The sequence below is a fragment of the Lissotriton vulgaris genome, chromosome 9 (genome assembly GCF_964263255.1).
Source record: "Lissotriton vulgaris chromosome 9, aLisVul1.2, whole genome shotgun sequence".
NCBI lineage: Eukaryota > Metazoa > Chordata > Amphibia > Caudata > Salamandridae > Lissotriton > Lissotriton vulgaris.
The window spans coordinates 1,138,306,555-1,138,319,699 of NC_141697.1; the positions used below are offsets into that span (position 1 = coordinate 1,138,306,555).

The following is a 13,145-nucleotide window of genomic DNA, read 5'->3' on the forward strand; positions in this document are numbered from 1 at the left end:
TAAAGAGTTGTGGTCATAAATCGACTAGTGATCCACTGTTAATTTTAATTTTAAGGACTTTGCTCCCAAGGTCCATTTAATTATAGACTCAGTAACAGCAGTTGGTAAATGTCTTTAGAAACTGTCCTCTATTGAGAGAAGTCTAAAGAACCTAATCTTGTTTTGTAAAGCCCATATGTCAATGCCACGTGCAGTGTCTGGCCCCTTGAGCCATGTATCTTGGGGGACAGGGCCGACAGGGCCGACATGGTAAAAGTTAGGGAGGGAACATATTCAAGGTTCTACCAGTGCATCTGGTTTACGTAATGGTTAAATTATATTGTTCTCCAAGTTCCCTTCTCAAAGTTTACTTGTATCTGGATATCAGGCAAACTTGCCCACCCAGCCCTCGTGGCTGGATGTTTTAGGGCACACAAAGTTGTTGGCCTATTTGTGTAATTTCAAGAGCAAAAAGAACAATTGATGGAATTGAATGCAGAACAATCTCATACATTCACCCTAGTACAGAGATCTGGGCCAAATCCATTGTTTTTTTGCTCACCATGCCATTCCAGTTTGGATCCAGCCATATGCAAATCAGTCTTGACCCTACGCCCAATGGAAACAGTCCAGCCCGAACTGCCAGGCCAGGTCCTCCCTGGACTGGAAACAAGCATCCTAGGACAGGTTTCGGGTTTTCAGCCCTCATCAGTGAGATCTGGCTTGGCTGTTCGAGCTGGACTACTCCCATGAGGCACAGGGTCAAGACTGATTTGCATACAGCTGGGTCTAAACTGAGGTGGTGAAGTGAGTTAAAGAATGATGTTGGATTCAACACAGGTCTGTGACTGAGGTGAGTGTCTGAAAAGTTTCAGCGCTCCGTCCATTATCATCTTGTGTTTGCTTTGTCCACCCTAAGTTGGCAGGGTATGCCCAGACGTGGGTCCCTTGCTCACTTTGCCACTGGATTCAAGCTAGCCTACCTGATGAAGGGTGTTACCCAGAAACCTGTCCCAGGATGCTTGTTTCCGGTTCAGGGAAGACATGGCTTGGCAGTTCGGGCTGGACTGTTCCCATGAGCCACAGGGTCAAGACTGATTTGCATATAGCTGGGTCTGAACTGAGGTGGCGAAGTGAGCTAAAGAATGATGTTGGATTCAACCCAGATCTGTGACTGGGGGTGAGTGTCTGAAACGTTTTAGTGCTCCGTCCATCATCTACTTGTGTTTGCTTTGTCTCAGGAGCAACCCAGTAAACCAGTGATCTCAGGGGGACTCAGATTTTACAAGTAGCAAAGCCAGTCCGGGACCCTCTTGAGTAGTTCGAAGTCTTTCTCCTGCCTCGGACCCCTATGATGTGGTACTCACTGGTGTTCCACCATTAAAACAAGGGGTTAGAGAAGACTATTCCAGCCTAAAAAATAAAGTTAGCCACTGGCTTTCCCAACTGGGTAACGAAGAGCAAACTTTGGCTTACTCCCACAATATATCATGAGGATGGCGTAGCCATTAATTTTGACTGTCCCAGAGTTGTCTAAATGATTTTAAATCTTGCTAGGCAGCTTTTTTGTGCCTCCATTGTTTGGGCTTTTCCTCTTGGATACTTTTATCGCCTGCTGGAATTTTAAACTGAATCGTGGATAGGGAATAGACCCAATAGCACCTGGATTGGGGGCTATAAGGCCACCCAGTAGCAGTGACTTGGTTATACACACCTCAAATACATTTGAGGTTCTGGGGCAGTTGCACTTGACTGACTGCAAGGTTTTAATCTTGAGATGCCCCCCACCTCGGAGTGCTCTTGGATTGGGGTTAGTAGGGTGTTGACCCAGATAGCTGAACAAGGATCCTCACAGAATTAAGTACTTTGTGGTCCAGATGAATGTGACCCTGATATTCAGATTAATAATAGTTCTGGTGATCGCCTCAACAAAAGGAGACAGTCTTGGTGGCCAGACAAGAAGTTGCATCAGTAGGGTAGCTTGTGCTGGGGTACCCGCTGCTCGGATGTTAAGATGCTAGATGGAGACCATCAATGGTGTAAATCCCACCACAGTAGTGGATGATGGCTGTAGGACTACTGTTATCCCAGAAATTAACACCACTGTTGCCACCCTCAGGTTAACCTCCTGGAATGTGTCAGGCATATATAGTAAAAGAAATTACCCTGACTGGTTGGCGTTTCTTAGCTCATTTGCCTTAGTATGCCTACAGGAGACGTGAGATGTGGAGGGCTCCTTTTTTCTGGAGGGATATACATCATATTTCAATCCTGCCGTACCTTCACTAGGAGGACACACCAAGGGGGGTTTGTGGTATTTGTTCTCTCTTTCCCTTAACTGTAGAATCAAGCACATGGCAGGAGTTCAGCCAATTTGCAAGTATTCAAGCTAACCTCCCTACGGTGGGAGATTTTGTTTTGTTCAACTTTTATAATGCAAATACTAGTCCCTCCTTTTGCAACACACTTTCCACTCTAAGGGATCAATTGTCGAACATGTATACATGTAGCAACGTAAAAGCAGGATTTATTTTAGTGGGAGATTTTAATACTCACTCCTGCCCATACTCTTTTTGTTCCATGCAATTCAGTGCATAAGAAAGATTTTTTGCACCCGAAAAACAGTCAAGTGGGCGACTTTCTGAATAAATGATTTTTAGAATTTAACTTAGAATGTGCCATGAACAAAAACGTTCTAAAGTGCAGAGGGTAGTTTTTCCCCTACTTTTAGTGGACAAGGCTTGTACTGCACAATAGATTTTACTTTTACTTCTGTATCTTTGCAGGATTCTTTAGATCATTTTGGCATAAGTCTTTGGTTTTAGTGATCACTGTTGTATTTCTGTTAGTGTTACCAACATATATAGTAGAGCCCTGGTTTAGGGTGTTTTTAACTATTCGGAAGGTGTAGCCCCTAATCAGGGATGAAGACTTAGGTGGTCAACGATTGTTCCAGGGGATTTTTTGAAAGGCCTTTTGAATGCCAATCGAATAGGATTTGATCTGTGTCTGGGGGAACTCATGTGAACATAGTGTTATCCTGAATGCTTATTCAATGATTGGGGCAGATGTTAAAGCCAGGCTATCACTCCCCTCTAAACCAGTAGCAAATAGTAATCCCTGTTGGTTTGACAAAGATCATCCTTAATTTAATGATAGCGGGGCCTACAACACTTCCTCACATATCCTTCTGGAGCAGTGGATTGAGCATTTTGAGATTATCTATAACTCTCAGGACAGTGATGTTCAGGATGAGCCATCATTGTTAACTGGGCTTCAATGCAATCTCAAATGTAATGTTAATGAGGTCATGCTCGCTATAGGATGCATGACTGGCCATAAGCCTCCCGGACCGGACAGGATACCTGCTGACCTGTGTAAGATATCATCTGAGCTCTGGGACCCGATTCTAACCTGTATGTTTAACTTAACAGTACGCAAAGGCCTCCCACTTTCCTAGTCCCAGTCCGCCATTATATCATTATACTAAATGGGCTCCAGAGACCAGCTGACCTCTTACAAGCCAATCTCTATGATTGATTCGGTAGTCAATGTCAAGGGTAGGCTTATTTTGGAGAGAGCCATGTCATGGCTGGAGGACTGCTCAATTATTTCAGATCTATAGTTTAGAGGTTTCGCCCAGGTTTAGGGACGTGTGACCAATGCCTAAACCTTTTTCTACTAATCAACAAGTATACTGAGGCGAAACCCAGGTCACTGTTTATTGCAGTTAAGGATCTGACCTCTGCCTTTGACAGAGTAAACAGATCCAAGTTATGACCCATTTTGCTGGACATGGGAATGACCATAGGTAACATATCATAACGTGTATTTGTAAAGCGCACGTTCACCCTTGGGTATCTTGGCGCTGAATAACAATTGTTTATTGTTACCCAACTCAATAGTACTCATTTTATCGGCCTCAGATGGATGAAAGGCTGAGTGGACCCACTGGGATTTGAACCTGTGACCATGAGGTTGAACACAGGCCCCTGCAGTGGACGCATTAGTCAACTGAGCCACCAGATCCGGCTCAGTGGATTTGTGCGTCCACTAGATATCATCTATTTTCTCAGCGAGATGAACATGGATACGACGGCAGTCATCCGATAAAACTCAGATGGGTCCTGTACTAGTTCCCTCTCCTTAAAGAGTGTAGTAATACAGAGATGTATATTGGCCCCTTTTCTGTTCACCTTGTATGTGAATGACTGTTGGGGCCAGGCTGATAGACAGGCAGGTGGATTGTCCTCGAGCAGGTGCCCGTAACATCCCTGCACTGTTAAATGCAAAAAATCACTGTTTTGATGGCGAGAGCTGTCCTGGGACTTCAGACACTACTTGATGGTTTTGTCAGGTATATCAACAGCCTCGACCACTCTACCAACTATAGTAAATCTCTGATGATGGTTGTGGGCCCTAGAGGACAAAGTAAAGTTCCTTTGATGCTCAGGGCCACAAACTGACCAGGGTTCAGACTTACAGATAATTAGCTTTGATGAACGATCCGCCTGGATTCGTTTGATAAGATCTAAAAGATTATCCCTGTCCCGCCCTATAGGGGCAGTTTTCTCCCTCTCCTCCAGAATCGGTAGTAAACCTCTGGGTGCTTTAAAATTTACCAGGCTAAATTGGTCTCTTTGGCCACGTTTGGCAATGATGTCTGGGAATCTGTAGACACAAAGGAGCTTCAAGTGGAGACAAATGGATTCTGTAGAAGTCTTTTGACAGTACCAATATCCACTCCCGCATTTATTTTCATGGGGAGTTAGGGCGCCCTACTTGTCAGATCCTACTACTCCGCGCCCCCCCCCCCTCCTTAGGTGACTCACCAGATGGGTGAGACCTGCAAATCACTTTAACAGGGAGATACTCGTGTATTGAATGCAGCTTCAAGGGTGGAGGTCAATTATATGACTGGCATTCAAATGGGACATCTTTGTTAAGCTAGACAGACCAGCTTTGTATGACTAGCCCAAAATAATATCTGAGACATGCAGGCAAAACCAGTGGGTACACACTTTTTACTGCTCTCATTTCATCTTTTCAATGGTCTAAAATACAATAAATGGCATACTGAACCAGTCAATAATCCAGTCAGAAACAAGCAACATCGTCTGCATTACTTTGAGTATTGGCTTCTTTGGTAGAGAAAGAAATAGCACTCTAGACAGCAATGCCTACAAACTATAACTCATCAATAATATTATATTTAGCTATCTTGACATTATTGATCAATGGCCTGCATGCAATATCCCTGCAGGGCCTTCATTCACATTTTGAATTAATTTCTTTTCTTGCATAGCTACTTCAAACTGAATTGTCGAATGAGACTTCCTAATTTTGGCAGAAATCTATAATCAGACTCAAGGAGGTAAAGCACAAGTTACTTACCTTCGGTAACGATATATCTGTAAGAAACAGTAGTTAGTGTTAGATTCTTTACCTTAGAATATCCCCGGACATCAGACTGGATCTGGAAAGTTGTTGTGTAGCAGTACCCCTGCGAGTCGGTAGGCGACGTCTGCGGCTCCATGTGCGTCGTCGGCGCCGGGATGACGTTGCCGGAGTACTTGGACGCCGCCCTCGCACGCTGACGTCAGTTCTTATACACAGATTTTCTGCGCCTGAAACGCAGAGCCATGATAAAAACCAACTCTGGTGCCATGAAACTAGGGCCCTCAAAGGGATGACCCTAACCCTAGATATCGGATCGCAGAACGGGGAGAATGGGTGGGGCGGTAAGGAATCTAACACTAACTACTGTTTCTTACAGATATATCGTTACCAGGGTAAGTAACTTGTGCATCTCAAAGAAAGAGGTTAATGTTAGATTCCTTACCCTAGAATAGATACCCCAGCAATACCAACCCCGGTGGTGGGTCTGCGAACCAATGATCACACCAGAAAGTCCTGGAGAACGGAACGGCCGAAAAAGCAAACTCTCCGGACTTGGCTGTCCAGGCAGTAGTGTCTAGCGAACGTGTGCTGCGTGGCCCACATAGCTGCCTGACAGATGTCCTGCATGGGGACTCCCCGGCCCAGGGCAGTAGTAGCTGCCGTGGCCCGAGTGGAATGGGCACGAAGCTCCACAGGAGGCTCCTTTTTAGCCAGTGAATATCAAGCCTTGATGCACAAGACGACCCATCGAGAAATGGTCCGCTTGCGCACCGCCCGTCCCTTCTTAGCGCCACGTAACCAACAAAGAGTTGCTCATCCACCCGGAACTGGCGTGTGCGGTCCAGTTAGTATGAGAGTGCACATTTTGGGTCCAGACGGTGGAGCCTCTCTTCCTTTTTCGAGGGATGCGGAGGCGGAAAGAAGGTGGGCAAGGTGATGGACTGCCCGATGTGGAAGGCCGTGACTACCTTGGGCAGAAAGGAGGGACGCGTTCTCAAAACAACTTTGTCCGGATGAACAGAAAGGAAAGGAGGTTGAGAAGATAAAGCCTGGAGCTCACTCACTCAGCTGGTAGAGGTGATGGCAACCAGGAATGCAATCTTAAGAGTGAGAAGACGAAGAGGGCAATTATGAAGGGGCTTGAAAGGAGCGCATATCAAATAAGTAAGAACAAGGTTCAAGTCCCACTGAGGCATCACGAAAGGAACAGGAGGAAACATGTGAGTGATGCCCTTCAAGAATCTATTTACAACAGGGGACTTGAAAAGAGAAGGCTGATCACGTAACCTTAAGAAGGCTGAAATGGCACAGAGGTGGTTCTTGATAGTGCTCAGAGCAGAGCCCTGCTGGGCAAGAGATAGAAGAAAGAGGAGAACCTCTGAAAGGGGAGCAGAAAGGGGATCCACAGCCTTAGCTGTGCACCATGCCACAAATTTATTCCACCTGCAGGCGTATACCGATTTTGTGGAGGGACGCCTGGCTGCAAGAATCACATCACAGACTTCAGGAGGCAAGTCAAATAGCCTCAACTGCCGCCGCTCAATCTCCACGCATGGAGGTGGAGGCTGGACAGGTTTGGGTGGAGGACCGTCCCCTGCTGCTGCGACAGAAGGTCCTCCTGAAGAGGCAGACGAATCAGGGGATCGACTGACATGCTGAGTAGCTCGGGATACCAGTATCTTCGTGCCCACTCCGGAACCACAATGATGACTTGGGCCCGGTCGCGCCTGATCTTCTTCAGCACTCTGGGCAGAAGTGGTATAGGCGGAAAGGCGTACAAGAGACCGCAACTCCACTCGCGACGAAAAGCGTCTCCGAGCGAGTGCTGCTGAAAAAGACCTTGCGCCACCTCCGAGTTCAGACACCATTAGTGATCCATCATGCACCGACGGTTGAGTTCGTCTGCCCTGGCATTCAGGGAACCTGCCAGGTGTTGAACCACCAGGGTCACGCCCTGACGTTCCAGCCATTGCCAGAGGGTCCATGACCCCACCCCGCCCTGTTTGTTGCAGCACCACATGGCGGTGGTGTTGTCCATGAACACCTGCACTACACTTCCCTTGACAGAGGGGAGGAATGCTTTTAGTACAAGCCGGATCGCCCGCATCTCCAGAAGGTTGATGTGGAGCCAGGACTCCGCCGGAGACCAGAGGCCTCTGATCTCCGCCTCTCCCATGTGGCCCCCCCAGCTGAGGAGGAACGCATCTGTCACAACTATGTGCTCCGGCTGGGGTAGGGAGAGGGATCTGCCGCTGACCCAATCGCGGTCCGTGAGCCACCACTGCAACTGTCTTGCAGTGCCCTCTGAGATCAAGACGTGGTCGGACAAGTTGCCCTGATGCTGGGCCCACTGAAACTTCAGGTCCCACTGCAGAGTCTGCATCCGCCACCTGGCGTGATGCAGGAGGCCTTCAGCCCCAGAAGCCGCAGCGTCAACCTGACCGAGATTCGGGATAAAGGCTGAAAGATCGGAATCAGAGCATGAATATCCCGAACCCGCTGTTTGGGAGGATAAACCCGAAACTGCGCCAAGTCCAGACCCGCTCCGATGAAGAGGAGCTTCTGAGAGGGACACAGGTGTAACTTCGGCACATTGATGGAGAATCCCAGCAAGTCCAGAAGGTCGGCCGTAGTCAGGAGGTGGCTGACGACTGTCTGGGGCGAGCCCGCCTTCAACAACCAGTCGTCGAGATAGGGGAAGACTGACACCCCTAATCTGCGCAAATGAGCTGCGACCACCGCCATCCCTTTCGTAAAAACCCGAAGGGTGCTGGTAAGGGCCAAGGGGAGCGCTGTAAACTGAAAATGCTCGTGGCCTACCGTGAACCGGAGGTAACGCCGGTGGGCCGGCAGGACAGGGATGTGAAAATATGCGTCCTGCAAGTCCAACGCTACCATCCAGTTTCCCGGGTCTAGGGCAGCTAAGACTTGAGCCAGAGTCAGCATCTTGAACTTCTCCTTCCGGAGGAAGCCGTTGATGTTCCGCAGGTCCAAGATAGGGTGTAGGCCCCCTTTGCCCTTCTTAGGAACAAGAAAGTAGTGGGAATAACAACCACACCCTACTTCTGGCCCAGGAACGCGCTCAATGGCCCCCTTGGCCAAGAGGGCCGTAACTTCCTCTTGCAGAAGTTTCAAGTGATCCCCCGACACGCGGTGGTAATGCGGTGGCATGGCTGGAGGGGTCGCCTCGAAGGGGAGGGAGTATTCCCATCGGACGATTTGCAGCACCCACCTGTCCGAACTGATGGTGCGCCAGTGGAGGAGGTGATGGCGAACTAGGAAGGCTTTGAGGCGGATGCTGTGGGGTGGATGTGGACTGGCCTCACCGTTGTCCCCTGGCACCGCCACGGCGGTTACCACGTCCACCATCTCGCTGGATGTTAGTCTGCGGCCTGTGGCTGGCAGGACTTGTGGTACCCCTTCCTTGGCCACGAAAGGCAGCAGTTTGCTGGCGCTGGGCCGACAGACTTGGCCGTAGCCCTGGAGTCCTTAGGGGGCTCAAGCGCACTGTCTGCCTTGTCGCCAAAGAGGCGACGGCCATCAAACGGCATGTCCATAAGGGTGTTCTGGACATCAGCCGAAAAGTTGGCAGACCTCAGCCAGGCGTGGCGGCGAACCACCACCGTAGTTGCAATCGCCCTGCCTAGCGAGTCCGTGGTATCCAGCCCACATCAAATGGAACACTGTGCCACATCTCGCCCCTCCACAAGGGCTTGGGCGAGTTTAACCCGGGCCTCCTCCGGGCATTGTGGCAGCACGTCCGCAACCGTGTCCCACAGAGAGTGGGAATAACGGCCCAAAAGGCTAGCGGTATTGACCGACCACAACCCCAAACTGAGCGAGGAGAACATCTTTTTCCCATACTATTCATACCTTTTGGATTCCCGATCAGGGGGAGCTGTCGGGAATGCGGTCTGGGAGTTAGAGGCCTGGATAACCAGGCTCTCTGGAATGGGGTGGGTGGACAGGAAGCTTGGGTCGCCCGGGGCCCAGGAGGTGGCGTCTGGCAGTAGAGGCTCAGAAGAGCTTGCCTGTGGTTTGAGGACCTCAGTGAGGAGGTTAGTCCTCATGGCCGCGACGGTTAGCTCAAGAGCCAAGGCCTTGGCTGCCCTCGTCAACACCACACTATAAGCAGCCCCCTCCTCCTTAGCCATGGTAGGAGGGGAGACCAATCCAGTGTCGGGCGAAGTGTCCAAACCACTGACCTCGCCTAGCTCACCTGCTCCTGAAAAGACTGGCACGCCTGTGCCAGAGGGTCCTCAGACCCCTCCCAATCCGCCTTGCCTTCCATCTCCTGGTAATCAGGTTCAAATGATGGGGCCGGATCATAGAAGAATTACTCTTCTCTCGACGTCGAATGCGGCATCGAGCAACGCCGTTCCGATGTCGGAACCGGATCGAGGGGGGGATCAAGGACGACGTCGTCCGGGGTCGGCCCCGGCGGAGGGGTCGTAAGGTCGACCAGCGGCGACCCGGATCTGACAGATCCAGTGGGGCCCTGCGGCGTCAGGACGGAAGTCACCGACGGCGCCGGGACCGAAGCACCCGACGGCGCCGGGCCAAAGCCACTGGCCTGCTAGGGCCCCCAGACAAACCTCCGGGGCCCGAAGGCACCTCCGAAGAGCTCGTCGGAGGAGAGCAATTCCTCAAGGCCACAAGGAATGCGTAGATCTCCTCCGGCGTCGCGTTCAGCCCAGGGACCGGCGGGTATGGAGCTGGCCACGGTGCCAGCGGCTCCCGCCGAGCCACGTGGGCGGTGTCGCCTGAACCCCCCGGCTGCGTCGCGCGAACGTCGGGGGGAGTCAGAAAAGTCATGTCACCTCTTCGACTTCTTGTGCCTCTTACCTGAGGACTTGGAGCCCGACAAGTGGTGTCGACTCGCCGAACTGCGATGACTCTGGCCCCACGACTGGTCCCTCGACCTCCTCCTGGAACCGGACCTCGAGCGGCGCGGGCCGACTGCCGGAGCTCGAGGTGCTTACGGGACCCCTACCGCCTAGCTTTCGACGTCAAGGCCCGGCAGTCGGGGCACGACTTGTCATCGTGGTCGGCCCTAAGCAATACAGGCACCGGCGATCGGGGTCGGTAACCGACATCAGTCGGCTGCAGTCGGCACAGGGCTTGAACCTGGGCATCCCTACCGGCACCGATGGAGTCGTTCGACTCGAAAAACAGATCAAAAGGATCGAAAAAGTATAGTCAAAAAATGACTAAAGGGTACCACTTTTTCCGGATCTGAGCTTGCTGGTGCAGAAAAAAGAAGAACTGTCGTCAGCGCGCGAGGGCGGCGTCTAAGTACTCCAGCGAAGTATCCCGGCGCCAACGACGCCGACGAAGGACGCGGAGCCGCAGACGATGCCTACTGACGCGCAGGGGTACTGCTACGCAAAACTTTCCGGATCCAGTCTGGGAAATTCTAAGGTAAGGAATCTAAAACTAACCTGTTTCTTTCAGATATGATTTATTCAAGACCAGGCAATTTAGTCAAGTGGGGAAATCCACTAGACCACATCTTCCCCACATTTGGAGTTAAAATATACCTTTTGCACATTATTATTATTATTATTATACTTTATTGTACAGTTAATAAGAACCATTACAAAAAGACCAACAGCGATAAAAGATCAATAAAAAAAGTTACGTTAAAAAAGGTATTTGTAGCAGCCAAGGCGATAGTTCTAGTGAAAAATTAAAAAGTGATAGAAAGAAATTTGAGAGTAGATATTTGTCCGCCACTAGATCACTTCTGTGATTCCTCCGGGGTAGTTTCTGAAGGGTGAACCATACCCTCCTTCCCTTTCGGGATGCGTTGCAGACCACATTCCTCATAGGAAGCGTCCTTTATCGGGGGCAAGCCTTTCATTTTCTCTGGGTGTCCGTGCATTTCGCTCCTCTGTCCATTTCATATACCTATAGGTCAGCTGTTCCTCTATGTGGACCAAGTATTGCTTTAATTGTAAAAGTGTGGAAAGTGCGCTTTTATTGTCCATTTATTCTTTCTTTGTGGTAAATCTGGCTCCCACGGCTTTAATGTATTTTTCCAGTCGACAAGCCATTTGGGGTTCGTCAACTTAGAGGCAAACCAGGGCTGCTTGCCTACAGGGCCGGATCCCCTTTTTTTTGTTGAGTGGTGGTCTCATCTGGTCCCTGCCTTATGTGTGGACCACATATTTGTTGACTCTAGGGGTGTGGAGTGTACGCTTTCTTTGTCAATTTATTCTTTCATTAAGGTAATTCTTGCTTCTAAGGCTTTGGTGTATTTTACCAGTCGACAAGCCATCTGGACATCGTCGCCTGAAAAGCAAGCCAGGACTGCTTGCCTCCAAGACCTAATCCCCTTTTTGTTGAATACTGGTCTCAGCAAGTTCCTGCGTTAAGGCTGCAGTTCCTTGCAGGTAGTACTGAGGTGTAAGATGTTTTCCTCGTCATTCCTGCACAGGCGGCATTTTGCTGGTTTTAAAGGACGCAGCCAAGGTGCCATGTGGTCTGGAGAGGGCAGTACTCTTAGCCGGTATTTTAGGAAGCGCTCTTTTATTTTTTTTGTGAAACTGGTCAAAAGATACATTTGCGGTGCAGGTTTTTTGTAGGTGTTTACAGTTAGCCATCCATGAGCTCGCTCCGTCAGTGAAGCTTTGTCCTGTAAAAGAGATTCTTTCCTGACAACGTTGTTTACTGCTTTTTTAAAACCTTTCACGTTTCCTTGAAGATCCCATAGTTGTTGCTCCCCCAGCTGCTTTATTGCATCCTCCAGAAAAAGCCTTGCTGGGCTGTTGTTTTTGGTTTGAAGTTCTTTGCAGAGTAATGCATTAAGAGTATTTGCCTCTCCCCTACTGATTTTGTACCAACTTTTGAGGTAGACTCCCTTGCGCGCCAGCTCTTCTTTTACTAGCCCAAATTCAAGACAGATTTGCGCCGCAAAACTTTCCGGATCCAGTCTGACGCCTGGGGATATTCTAAGGTAAGGAATCTTCCCCACATTTGGAGTTAAAATATACCTTTTGCACATGGTAAATACAATTCCCTCGTTTCCACTCGAATGGCTAATCGAGAAAGGAATCCACTGGGCTTTTCAAACCACCACAGCATAGTGTGGAATGGAGGATGGAGTGTGGTGGAGAGCTCCCCATTATCATCCAAATATATCCAAAATGATTAGTTACAAAAAGCTTTAGCACTTGTATGTCAGCAGGACGACTACATATCTGGTCCACTATTGCATAAGATCAAGTAAATCATCTATAAAGAATGTAAAGGAGCCTGCCTGCAAATTAATTCCATCAAAAGCACCCCTTTCTTGCACACTCTTGCTTTTGCCTAAAGGTTATTCATCGACTCCAATATATATACTAATGAGGAAGATAAGTGCCCCCTACACCTGCCCCCACCCTCTCAATATGTGGTGCATGTTGGTTGAAAGCAAGTTGAGTACGAAAATGTCAATTATTGCCCAAAAATGTTAACCACTTCTTAAGAGTCCAGTTGTAAAGTGGGCAATCCTACAAGGTAAAGAGTACTGGCATTGCATCTATGCAGTGTCTCCTACATATTAGTGGTAGCATCTTATAAAGATCTCACTGCAGCAGGTGTGAGAAAGGAAGAATTACATTCTGTCTTTTGGTCTATTAAGACCATACAAATATATTAAAGATATATGTCCTGGGTAACAGATGCAGTGGGTTACATAATTACCTGAGTAACTGGTAGTTTGTAATGGTAATTTATAAATGCTAGCTCTGGTAATGAGATACCTATAGCATTCTCTCTCA

The 13,145-nt window shown here is 49.1% G+C and overlaps 1 protein-coding gene across 1 annotated transcript in view; it reads right to left on the bottom strand.

Annotated features, from left to right (window-relative positions):
- The window catches only part of PTPDC1 (protein tyrosine phosphatase domain containing 1), a 370,176-nt gene that overhangs the window by 188,259 nt on the left and 168,772 nt on the right, over nucleotides 1–13,145 (bottom strand). The gene's annotated exons all lie outside the window — the stretch shown is intronic.